We start from the raw sequence: 14041 nt of genomic DNA, 5'->3' as shown, positions 1-14041 counted from the left end.
TGCTGTAGATCTGAAAAGAACCGTAGGTGATTGATGTTTCGACCACCGGAGCGGTGTTTATCTTTAAAGTCAAAAGGATACTGTTGTCATAGCTAATAGTTATAAGCTAGCAACTTGACATGTGTTAGCCTCCCACTTATAATTCTAGATACTAGCTAGCAAGTACATTTTCTATTTCAATTACATCAACAAGCAGAAGCAGGAACACAGACAGATTGACTAAATAATTAATTTGCATCCATTTCTTACTACTTTTTTCATTTGGGTATTTTTCCTCAGCTTTCATTTTTGTCACTTCATGATAGCTGCTTCTTTGTGATCTCATATTACTTACCTAATTTCAGCCCCTTCAGGATTTTACGATCACAGAAATTCTAGATTCATTATGCAAAATGAAGAAACTCTACAATATTTGAAGGAGCTTGCAATTTTTAAAGATTTTCTGCAGATTTGGACCAAGACGTCATGTGATGTCATCACAATGTGCATTCAGTCGAAGCCCTCTTCAGTTCACATGCGTCGAACATGAGTACAACTAAAAGGTCTCATTTATCAATAAACGTCACTGCGAAAGAGTGTGCAAAACAATTTCATGAGATTGTGATTTCGCCAGTTCGAGCAGTTTTCCACAAAAAAGCACAAAAGACTCAGCAAGTTGCATCGCAAAGTTTGAAAAACGCCACAGCAAAATCAAGCATTTTTGGCCACAACAATCACAAAAAACTCCGAAAGTCCTGTACGGACTGTTATTTAGTTCAGTTTCTATTACTCTTACACCACAAAGGGGTGCCCTGTGACTGCCGGATACATAAACCTTTTCACCAAATGATAGTTAATTGTGCATTTTTGTATATTTGTTTTAAAAATCATGGGGCTGGGGTACTCTCTCTCTCTCTCTCTCTCCTATTAATCACAGCTACAGTAGCCAATCATGTTAGCTCGTGTATGCCGATTAGGACGGATAGCGTTTTCCTCTGAATAACGCAGCAGATATTCAAAAGGATGTGGTTGGCTTGCATAACATGTCCTGGAAGAAGCATATATTAGCCTTAACCCAAGTGTCATGTGATAAGGTAGAGCTAGCTAGTGGGTGGGAGGTTTCAGGTGACCAAATTAGCAGAGAAAATGTGAAAAAAGGCTCAGTGGACACCAAATATCTGTAATATGTAGCTTGACATGAGTGTTGGCGATATACTGAATTTATCTACATGAATAAATCAGCCCCAGTCTTTACTTCACTCCATTACTTGCATATTTACTTGCATTGATGTGTATAAGATGATATGGAAGTCAAAAAATTTATTTATTTGTTTTAACTGCAGGGAAAGTCGGCTTAGCCCTGCTTATCCATTTTGCCCCTGAATGTATTTGTAAATACTTTTTATGCAAATTTCTAAGGCCAAATAATGCTGTCCATGAAATGACTTATGGAAAAATAATGCTTTTCTATAATTATATTCAGTTTTTTAAAGAATTTTTCTGGATGGCATAAAATTTATTGCTGAACTATTTCAGATTTCCTTATGATGGTATATCATCATGCTGGTACCGCTTCCCACTCCTACTTGAGAAAGGACATATCTCCATCTCATGCTGACAAGATGGCTTTAAGGAAATCAGAATTTGACATGTGTACGTCACTTAAGGACATTAACACAGCTCTGTCTGGCTTTCTGCTCATGGTGAAACTCTTTCATCTTTATGGGCTCAGCACAGCAGCCTTTTCTGCCACATTAGTTTGTGCTTCATGTAGAATGCTTCTGGAGATGTTTTAAATGAGAAAGGCAGACGGAGACGGCGAAAGGGGAAGTTGCTTATCGGCTTTGACAGACGGAGAGCGAAATGGGGAAATATGTCATCCCCTCCCAGCAGCGTTCCTTATGCTTGTGCTCCTGTTTGAGCAATAATCATTTATAATTGTATCCCAAAAGACAATTCCAAAGACATTTCTCCTGCCTTAGGTAATAGTAATGTTTCTGGGTTTTTTTTTCACAGCTACCATTCAAGGTGGGATTTATAGTAAACTATGTTTTACAATTTGATTATTTCACGTGATATGTTTAAAATGAAGTAAATTGTACTGGGGAAGCTTTGAGAAATGTTATTATCATTGAAATGATCATGGAAGACATTGTGGAAATGACTTACAATTTTAGCCAAAACAAGGTGCTATATGTTATACAAAAAACCCCCCCAAACCTTCTTTGTTTTGTAAGAAAGGCATTTTGGTGACATTTACTATAGAACCATTATTAAAACCACTTTTGTATCCTAATCAACATGACATTATGATGTTTTCTTATGTATAGACTGCTTCATAAAACAATTGTTCAAGTGTTCTACACCAGATGAAGCAATCTTGAAATGTCGCTCTCAAACATTATGCACATATATATGTACATATGCACATTTGTACACATGCTTACATATGTACAGGGATGGAAAAGGGAGTTGATTCTGAGAAGAACGAATGAGACCTTCCCAACAAGCCTCTGATGCATACAGTATTTTCCCTATTACAGCTGTTCTGTCACAAAACACACAGCTTTTGATAGCATGATTATTGTAGAGTGGAGACATAGAGACCGTTTATCCTTCTCCATGCATCATCATCTTCATCATCATCATCATCATCATCATCATCATCATCATCATAATAATAATAATAATAATTATTATTATTATTATTATTAAGGGGCAGTGGTGGCTTGGCGGTTAAGGCTCTGGGTTAGTGGTTCAAGTCCCTGCGCTGCCAGGCTGCCACTGTTGGGCCCTCGAGCAAGGCCCTTAACCCTCTGTGCTCCACGGGCGCTGTATCATAGCTGACCCTGCGCTCTGACCCCAACTTCCTGACATGCTGGGGTATGCGAAGAAAAGAATTTCACTGTGCTGAAATGTATATGTGATTAATAATGACTCATTATCATAATAATAATAATAATAATAATAATAATAATAACAGTTACACAGTCCCTTCCAAAAGTATTAGAAGAGCAAGGCCGATACTATTGTTTTCACTATACATTGAAGATATTTGGGTTTGAGATCAAAAGAGGAATGAGACGACAGATCAGAATTTCAGCTTTCATTTCCTCATATTTACATCTAGATGAACACATCTTAAACAATTTAGAACATGGCACCTTTTGTATGAACCCACCCATTTTTTCCAAGTGATCAAAAATATTGGACCATGTGACAGATAGGTGTTTCTTGTTATCCATGTTTGTCCTATTAGATTGATTGTTTAAAGAATTTTAATAGCTCTGAATATCGACTCTTGGTTGGAGCCCTAGGTTTTGCCTGTGAAGACTGCATTTGTTGTTAAAAAGGCTAAACCAACAGGAAGACCAGAAAGCTGTCTATGAGAGAACAGAAAGCCATTCTGAAGCTGAGAAAAAAGGGAAAATCTATCAGAGGCATTGCATGAGCATTGAGCATAGCCAATACAACAATTTTGAATGTTCTGAAAAAGGAAGAAACCACTGGTGTACTAACAATCAGACATGGAACAGATCAGCCAACTAAAACAACAGCTGATGACAGAAACATTGTGAGAGGTGTGAAGAAAAACCCCACTAACAACCTCCACAGGGGGAAATGTAAGGTTTTAGACTGGCCAAGTCAATCCCCATACTTTAACCCAGTTAATCAGCGTTTCATCTCCTGAAGAGGAGACTGAAGGAAGAAACCCCCCAAAACAAACACCAACAGAAAGAGGCTGTGATAAAAGCCTGGAAAAGCAAAAGAAGAAACCAACAGTTTGGTGATGTAATTGAGTCGCAGGCTTGAGGCAGTTGCTGCAAGCAAGGGGATATGCAACCAAATATTAAGTGTTCCATCCATCTTCTATACCACTTATCCTTCAGGGTCACAGGGAACCTGGAGCCTATCCCACGGATCATCGGGCACAAGGTTGGGTACACCCTGGACAGGGTGCCATCACAGGGCACAACCACATACACATTCACACACCCATTCATACACTAAGGACAATTTGGACATGCCATTCAGCCTACCATGCATGTCTTTGGACTGGGGAGGAAACTGGAGTACCCGGAGGAAACCCCTGCAGCACAGAGAGAACACACACAGACTCGGCACACACAGGGCTTTGGCAGGAATTGAACCCCCAACCCTGGCGGTGTGAGGCAAACCACTAACCACTAAGTCACCGTGAACCATAATATTAAGAGTTATTTACTTTAATTTACTTCAAGACCACTTCTATACTTTTTCTATAATAGTTTTGGAGGGGACTGTATAGATTTATTCAGATTTACATAAATTAAGTAACTGATTGCCTACATTAATTTCCAAATATCATAGTTCATTAAATTTCAGTTTTTAAAATTTAATAGAACTCTACATTGGCTATTCATGTTCAGTAGATGTTACAAAAAAAAAACAAACAAACAAACAAAAAAACAGATACATGTCAGAATGAAATGAAAAAGGATGAAGATGAAGAGCAGGGAGAAGTGAAATGTCTGTTCTTTTAGTACAAGATCACACTGATTGATCTGATGAGCCTAATTGGGCTGAGGCCTGACAGCATCTATGTGTACTCATATGTTGCTTGTCTCCAAAGAGTGGTGGTTTGTTTGAGTGATTACACACACCAACTCTTAAATAACTGATTCCAGAGATAATTACAGACAAGACGTTAAAGAGAGAGAGAAGAAGATAAAAAAGGAGCAGAGCTGTTAGGCTGATCTGTTCTAATTCAAGCTGCCAGTGGGACCCAAGAGGGATGTGGTGATAACGAGTGAGTTTTCCTGAAAGAGAAGTGAAGATTGTTAGATCTTTTGAAGCTGCTATTTTCTTTACACTACTTAGCATTGTATATCCCTAGTCATGACTCTTGATTTCACAGCAAATCGATTGTAGCTACAGTGCAAAAACAGCTATAATTGTGCTATAACAGACTGTGTTTGAGGATCCTCCTGATTTGTGCACAGGTGGGAGTGTAAACGTGGATTTATTATAACTCTGACATAATTTGTTTGTGAACACAAGTGACAAGCGTTGGATTAAAGCTAGGTTTACACAGTATACTTTTTGGCCTTGATGTTTGCCACACGCCTCAATGTTTGTCTTGATAGCAATGTGCTAGCCAGCTAACTGTGATGTATATTTTCCTCCTCAAAACAGCAAACTGTAAAGTCAGTGTTATAGATTTAACAAACAAATACTGTAGGTCTGTATGTCTGTATTTAAAGGAAATACTTTTATATACAGTGTAACTTATTTAAAATGAAGAAGTGCTGCTGTGTTTACTTCTGGTGCTGTGAGAGGCCATGTTGATTTGATGTCACTTGCTGAACTTGGGGTTGAGGAGAAAGTCCCGAATTCCTGAGTAGGAATTCTGACTTGAGGTAGCGTTTTCTTTTTTTTCATATATTCTTGATTAATTACACGTAAAGTGAAATATTTCACTTTTTTTTGTTCTAATCTTGATGATTACGGCTTACAGCTCATGGAAATGAAAACTCCAGTATCTCAACATATTAGAATAAAGAATTTATAATACAGAAATGTCGACCTTCTGAAAAGTATGTCAATATATACACTCGATACTTGGTCAGGGCTTTAATCCTTTTGCACGAATTACTGCATCAGTGCGGCGTGGCATGGAGGCAATCACCCTGTGGCACTGCTGAGGTGTTCTGGAAGCCCAGGTTGCTTTGATAGTGGCCTTCACCTCGTCTGTATTGTTGGGTCTGGTGTCTCTCACAGATTCTCTATGGAGTTCAGGTCAGGAGAGTTGGCTGGCCAATCAAGCACAGTAATACCATGGTCAGCAAACCAGTTACTAGTAGTTTTGGCACTGTGGGCAGTGTCCAAGTCCTGTTGGAAAAGGAAATCAGCATTTCCATAAAGCTCGTCAGCAGATGGAAGCATGAAGTGCTCTAAAATCTCCTGGTAGACGCTGCATTGACTCTCGACTTGAGAAAACACAGTGGACCAACACCAGCAGATGACATGGCACCCCAAATCATCACTGACTGTGGAAACTTCACACTGGACTTCAAGCAACTTGGATTCTGTGCCTCTCCATTCTTCCTCCAGACTCTGGGACCTTGATTTCCAAATGATATGCAAAATTTACTTTCATCTTCCCCATGATTGTGGGATTCCCCAGACTGAGAGATTAAAGGCTCAGGAAACCTTTGCAGGTGTTTTGAGTTAATTAGCTTATTAGAGATCTTCTCAGGTTGACATTTCTCTATTATAAATTCTTTATTCTAACATTTAGAGATACTGGATTTTTGATTTCCATGAGCTGTAAGTCGTAATCATCAAGATTAAAACAAAAAAAGGCTTGAAATATTTCACTTTATGTGTATTGAATCTTGAATATATTAAAGTTCCATGTTTTGAATTAAGTTAGAAAAAAAAAAAAACTTTTCCACGATATTCAAATTTTTTGATTTGCACCTGTATATTTTGTTTTCATTTTTCTAACAAACAAAGACGAAAAAGAAGAAATCCCACACACTTTTAGCATTTCATGATTCACACTGCTACAGCATAACTTGGACAGAATAATTATTTCTGACTCCCTTTGATTCTTATGGTATACCTTGATAAATTGTTTTAGTCTAAGAAATCCTTATTGCTGTTCAGAATGGATGTAATTAAAAAGAAATGGCAAGAGAAAAGGCAGGGTATGATGATACATGAGTTTGTGTAATGAGTATTTGGTGATCTGCTCAGTATTGGCTGTAGTGAAGTTGTGATAGAAACTACAGAAGCTGATAAATCTTTTTTTTCTTGGTTGCACATTGACACAACATCTGCTCAGTGACTGATAGCCAGTTTAGCTCTGTAATCATTGTATTCTCTTCTAGATGTTTCTGCAGAAAATTGCAGCACTCTGAACCGCCTGAAAATTAAGTCTTCATCTTGCTGCTCCAGTCTCCATGTCTGCTCATGAGTGACTAATAAAAACCCTTTTTGCAGGACTCATTAATATTTTCAACAGTCCTGTGTGAAACACAGCACAGACAGTAACCTGAGCTCAGGATCAAACCAGGAACCCTGGAGTAGGGAGACTACACACTGCTCCATTCTGCCTAAATAGTTCAAGCATGATAGTTCATTCTTGCTTATGGTTACCCTTTCAAAGCACAAAACTCATGTTTGTCATTTTGTTCTTTGATTGGACGATGTGTGCGCTTAGCCTCGTTACTTTCTGATCCAAAGGTGTTGTTAATTTTTGTTATATCGCTACTCTATTTTACATGCACCTTCCCAAACTCAATGGCATGGGTTTAAAAGGCTGCAGTTGACAAATCTGAATGCCAAAAATGAAACCTTAATGTGACATCTTTCTTACTTGAAAGAGCAGGATATAGCTTAGGCCTGCTAGCCTATTTTTGCCAGCTGGTACAAAGTTTGACGGTAATTCAGGGTGTAAAGTTCATCCTAAATCAGGGGTGTCCAAATATTTAACAAAGGGGGCCAGGTTAGACCATCTATGACTTGCAACTATGTCTTCCATAGTAAATTGGAGTAGAAATTAATAATGATTATGAGCTCAAAGTGCAGACGTTCAGATTTAATTTGAGGGGATTTACATCCAAATCAGGTGTACGGTGTAGGAATTACAGCACTTTTTATATGTGCCTCTCTCTATTTCAGGAACCAAAAGTAATTGGACTTAAATAATCATGAATTAAATTGTCTTTTTTTTTATTTATTTTTTTTTACTTGGTTGAAAATCCACTTTAGGTAAGGACTCTTTCAAGTGTTAATGAAAGTTTTTCCATGCATAGTGGTTTCCAGATCCTTTGAAATCCTCTCTTCTCGCTGTTAACTTTGCGCTTTTTGTCTGTAGCCACGACAAAATGTTATTCTGTAAATTAATTTGCAGATGTAGTCAGAGGGGAAAAATAACCCTTGTATTTTAGCTAACTGAGTTATGTTTACATTTATACAATTTTAAATGATATTGTGACTTTTGGCACCTATCTTTTGCACAACCTGTTATACCGACACTTCCACACAAAAACTGGTTGGCGCTACACTGTCACTTACTGTGCCCATTGTCCTGTTTTAGTAGTACTGTACTATCCTGTGTTGTTAGCACACGTTTGCATGTGCACTTTATGTAAAAATGTGCAGGTCTTATTTAGTTCTGTGTTGTCTCATGTGGTTAGTATCTTGTTTTATGTAGCACCAGGTTCCTGGAGGAACGTTGTTCCATTTCTGTGTACTGTACCAGCTGTATATGGTTGAAATGACAATAAAGCCACTTGAACTTGAACTTGAACTTAATGCAGTCTGCTGCCACCATCAGGCGAAAGGAAAAATTGGAAAATAATCAAAGATAGCATGGTGTGAAGTGGGGTTACTCTTACAAAGTTAGATATTTTTTTCCTATAACAGCGCATCCTAATCTGTTTTATTCCTCTTATACCACAACAAGGAAATTTTGCATGAATTCAAGAATGACACATTGTATTTTTTATCCACGTATAGTTACATTTAACATTGTGAAAAGTCCAAAAGACAATTTAGTTCCTGTTCTCACTTACCTTATTCTGTAACAGCTATAAAATGTCATTCCCTCACCAGTCTCCTTTTTTCTTTCTCTTGAAGTTAATACTAATAAGAAAAAAAACACACCTTGTCAAGTTACTGAGACAGAGTAAAGGGCAAAGCCCTCTGCCATGAAGATTCTAACATGACAATAGAAAGCACTGACATGCTTCCTTAAATCTTAAATAAACATCTTCGTACATAAGAAATTTAGTGCATTAATATAAACCTATGGTTTGCCTTGCAGTCTTGGTGTCTGAGCTGTGGTTCTAGAAAATCAACAGCTTCTGACCAATCAGACGTGACATTCCAATAGACATGATCAGGACTAAAACTGGCAGATGATAATATAGATCAGCTTTTTAAACCTCAGTGGTTGACTGAATCCTAAACCAATCCATAAGAATGATCTGTAAGACATGTTCAAGCTTAAAATTCTGTGAGTGCATGAGTGAAGACTGAATTGAGCCGAAAAGGGCAGAGGCTGACAGAAATAACTGCTGATGACACTACAGCTGGTCTACAAACAAGTGTATGTGTGAATTATCAGACATGTGCTGCCTAGGCTACAGAGGAGCTATGCATTAACAAACCCAGCAAAGAAATCTCAGGCTCGCAGAGGAAGCACTGATCACACAGTCAGCTAAGGTGAGAAGACCAATCTTCCAGCTTAATTGAAATGCCAAAAAATGAGCTGTTTTACATATGTGGAAATGACAGGTACAATTCTCATTGCAGACTCCAGTCTCACCTGTGAGGCTTTGGGTGTACAGTAGCACAAAGTGATTTTGGATGAGCTAAGGCATATTTTAATCCCAGTGCCTGGTCCCTGAGCTGGGAGATTATATTCAACAGTTGAAAGAATTATTCTACAATAACTGTGCAGTAGAAAATGTCAGTGCCAGAGTGTTAATAGAGAGAGCCGAGACTTTTCACTGTGGACCAGTTCGATTTTGGCACATTATACTCTGGCCAATGAACACATTGTTTCCAGTTACATTAAAATGATGTAGAATCTGTAAGACAGAGTAAAGTAAAGTCACGATACTCGTGTGTGTGTGTGTGTGTGTGTGTGTGTGTGTGTGTGTGTGTGATTCATGAGAATGGCAGAGAATTGAAAACATACTCAAGTGACTAGAAAAACATGTTCTAATTAGCTATTGGACTGAAGAAGATGCGTGCCCTTAGAGTCAATATGGAAAACAAAAAACAAACAAACAAAGAAAAAAACCCAGCAAGGAGCAAAAATTGGTACTGATAGGCAGAGGCACATTTCTATCACACTCTTCAGTTTTAAACAAAATCGTCCTCTTAGTCCCAAGATGAGTCTAAAACATGTGGAGCACCAGAGTTTTTTTCTAAAGTAAATTGAAAAGTAAATTCTTCTCAGAGTCACTGTAATTGTGCTTAATATATAATTCAACCCCGATTCCAAAAACGTTGGGACGCTGTGTAAAATGTAAATAAAAACAGCAATGCAATGATTTGCAAATCTCATAAACCCGTATGTTATTCACAATAGAGCATAGAGAACATATCAAATGTTTAAACTGAGGAAATGTACCATTTTAAGAAAAAAATAAGGTAATTTTTAATTTGATGGCCACAATACGTGTCAAAAAAGTTGGGACAGGGACAACAACAGGCTGGAAAAGTGAGTGTTAGTAAAAAGAAACAGCTGGAGGTTAATTGGCAACAGGTCAGTAACATGATTGGGTATAGATGGGATGGAATCTGGCTGGAAGCATATGTTGCTCTAAAACCTGTATATAGCTTCCAGCATTGATGGTGCCTTTCCAGATGTGCAAGCTGTCCATTCCATAGGCACTAATGCACCCTCATACCATCAGAGATGCAGGCTTTTGAACTGAGCACTGATAAAAAGCCGGACGTAATAGGCCATGAATAGGCCATATTCATGAAGGGTGCCAATAATATAATTCATATGCATCTTAACACTGGTGGCTGTCATACCGCTGCAAACCAGCAACTCCATTTCCCAGAATGCACCACGAACTACAAACATGGCCCACGACAACTACACTTCCCAAACACACACACACTGACATGTTCACCATCCTAAGAGTTCTAATTAGAGACACCTGATTCCAATCACACACACACACACACACACACACACACACTCTCACACTACTCCTTTTAAGAGTCTTTCATTCACTCATCTAGTTGCGAAGTACACTCTCAGTTGCATACTGTCTCTGCTGTTACCAAGCCTTGATACTGTGTTTGTTTATTCTGGTTTTTGACTTTGTTTGTTTACGACCTCGTCTCTCTGCCTTGCCTTGTTTGGACTGTTTGCCTGGTCGCCTGACCTCTGCCTGTCTATGTTTATTGATTTCTGCCTGATCCTTTGAACTTGTTATTTTATTAAACTGCCATACCTGCATTTGCTTCTGTCTGTGCCTCCATTACGTGACAGTGGTTAAGCTTGTCATGGGGTTTCAAATAACCTTTAGGTGTCATTTAGGTGCCATTTAGCACTAGTGGGTTTACATTCAGCAGTAAAAGAACATAATTTTACCCAGGAAAAGTTCTAAATGACTAAGATTGTAGCACCAGTGACAGGGTCTATTTATTCGTACTTTGTGATCCACAAGTGGGCAAACTGCACTGGCTACACACACCAAACACTTACTGGTCATTACATTCAGTATAAATGCCTCTTTACCTTGTATGAAGTCCAACAAAAACGCCCCCATCATCAGAAATCTTATGGGCGTTGATTGAGATTGGGTTGAGACAGTGGAAGTAATTTGAGATGTGGATTTCAGGGCACTGCATTTATTGTGTCGAAGAAACATTAATAATAAAAGTGAAAAGGTTGGTCTTTATGATGCGTGAAGGAGGCCAGCTTGGGTTGCCTCCAAAGCCTGTTAATATTGCAGACAGGGAGCAAAATGAATTAACGTTAATATCCGAGTGTATAATTTATGTCCGTGTCCTAATAGAGTACTCGCTCTCAGAAGTGTTAACTATGCGCTGAGACAGGCCTGCTACTATAGATAATGACAGGATCTGGAGTGTATGTGCGACTTTAATAAGTGTGTTGTCATGGCCTATCTGTTCCAGTGTTAGAGACATGGATTTATAACTGTCAGCTCAGATGGCTCTCAGGTACATAATTTCCTTTACACATGACCCTACCAAGAGTTACTTACTCTTTCTGATGATCTCTTTTAAACTGTAAAGTCTCTCACTTTGATACTCTTGGGCCCTCATTTACTATGATTGCAAATAAAAAGTGCTAACTTGCACCCGTAAGTGGATACATTATGCACACAGATATCGTCAGGGTTAGATGTTATTTACAAAGAACTGTGTGCAAATTAGTGGAAGGAAACAACGTTCTTAAGTGAACTATTTGTTCTGAATATCTGCCACAAGACATGACGTAAAACTTAAAGACATGATTTGAACATAAAACAAGAGTATAGACATGAGTCTATGTTATGTTCATAATGTTTATATAAAGGTCTTAAGCTGCTAACCGAGGTGAATATCTAATATGTCAACTGGATACTGTAGATTTGTACCTAAGTGTCACGATTTCCCCTTGAGTCAGCACTGCAATATTGCAGCGTGCTCAGAAAACCGAAGCGGAAGCTCGTGCACGAGCCAGCCCTTAGCGAACGCATGCTTTTTGGTCTTCAATGACAATGACTATGTTTACATTGGACACGTGATTTTGTCATGGTTATGTTCTGTCGCCGCCCCTGTTTTGTCATTGGTTGTTTTCCCGGATCTGTGTCATCATTTTCAGCTGTTCCGTGTTTAACCCATGATTACGTTTGTTATATAAACCCCTCGTGTCTCTGTGCATTATTATTGTAGTAGTATTAAGTTTATCTCTTTACCAAGCAGTTGTTCTTTGTTTCTCGTTTTGATTCATGTTATTGACCTTGTTTCTCGTTTCTCGTTTTGGTTCTAGCCTCGCCCTGTTTATGCCTGTTTGTATATCGCCTGACCTTTTGCATGTTATTAGACCACACTTTGGATTACCGTTTTGGATTTGTCTGCCTATCTCTCTAATAAACATCTTTTACTGCACTTGCATCCGTCCTAAACCTCCTTTACGTGGATACGTGACACTAAGAATTGCTGCTATAATCATAAAGACTATGGTGCTCATACTGTTTGACGTTATAGCATACAATTGTAGAAAAGTAATGGCTAATAATCGCACTATCTGGTTTCACCCAGAAGTGGATGTGTTCCCTTTTGGTTTCTCTCAAAGTTTCTTTCTCATGTTGTCTCAGGGAGTTTTTGGTTTACTTATTTGGGATCTAATTCTACATTTGGATTTCTGTAAAGCTGCTTTGTGACAATGCCTATTGTTAAAAGGGCTATATATAGCTAGAAAATTGCACTGACTTCATGCAATTTAGTTATGAAACATGATCTTTAGCACTGTAATGTCTTCATTTCAAGGAACTTTCCTGAAAAGTGCAAATTTAATACCTGCCTTTTGGTCGTAATGATTTGTTCACTTTGTATGCATTTGCATAAATAATGATCTGGTTTTTTTTGACACCTTTAGATAGAAATGCTCCAATTTATGCCCCATATTACTCCTAAAATGAAATCCTATACTGCAAAAGTTTGCAAACTTTATCTCACTCTATTGTAAGTAGCTCTCTATCTCTCTCTCACATACACATACATGTATATCTAAAGTGCAATTTAAAATATTCTCATGGAATACTCTTTCTATCACTCTCTTTTCATTTGTTTTAAACACACTTTCTCTTTTTCTATCACAACCTCTCTCATTTATCCCTCTATAACTTATACACACTCTTTCTATAACTCTCCCTGCCTCTCTTGCATTCTCTCTATCTTGCTCTACTTGAAGGATTTTGGTTAGTTAATCAGGCACATTAGAAAACGTTCAGTGCAGAGGAAGCATATCTTATAGTGTGTGTGTATGTGTGTGTGTGTGTGTGTATGTGTGTGTGTGTGTTAAATGTTCAAGATTATTTGGGCAGAGGGAATGTTTAAATTTCTTTCAGCTCATGGCACAACATCAAGCTATAATGGATATTCTGCCTTCCTGCGGATTTGTGCTACTGGACAGAAATGAAAAGTGCTTTGGTAGTTTAAAAGGTCCAGGCTACACAAGCCGTAAATAAATGTGCTACTTTATCTAGCTGTGGCCTGTGACATGTCTTGGAGTAGACACTCTGTGACATGTACCATTAATAATCCAGTATATAAACTCTATAAATGTGTGTGAGAATCTGCATACTTTATGCATGCTTTTATTTCTTGCTGAACCCGATATTTCTCATCCTGGGCTCGGAGAAGCAGTAGATCTCCTTATCGATCCTCATAAAAACAGAAGGCTTCTGTTAATGGACTAGCCAGCAATTTTCTCTGTTGTAAACTTTTCTCCCTGATTCCATTTAGCTGTGATAGGTTTTAGTTAGTACACCTGCTTCTATTTTAAGCTTCACTACAAGTCAATTTTATTGTT

The sequence above is a fragment of the Ictalurus furcatus genome, chromosome 2 (genome assembly GCF_023375685.1).
Source record: "Ictalurus furcatus strain D&B chromosome 2, Billie_1.0, whole genome shotgun sequence".
Lineage (NCBI taxonomy): Eukaryota > Metazoa > Chordata > Actinopteri > Siluriformes > Ictaluridae > Ictalurus > Ictalurus furcatus.
This window is presented reverse-complemented; position numbering follows the sequence as displayed.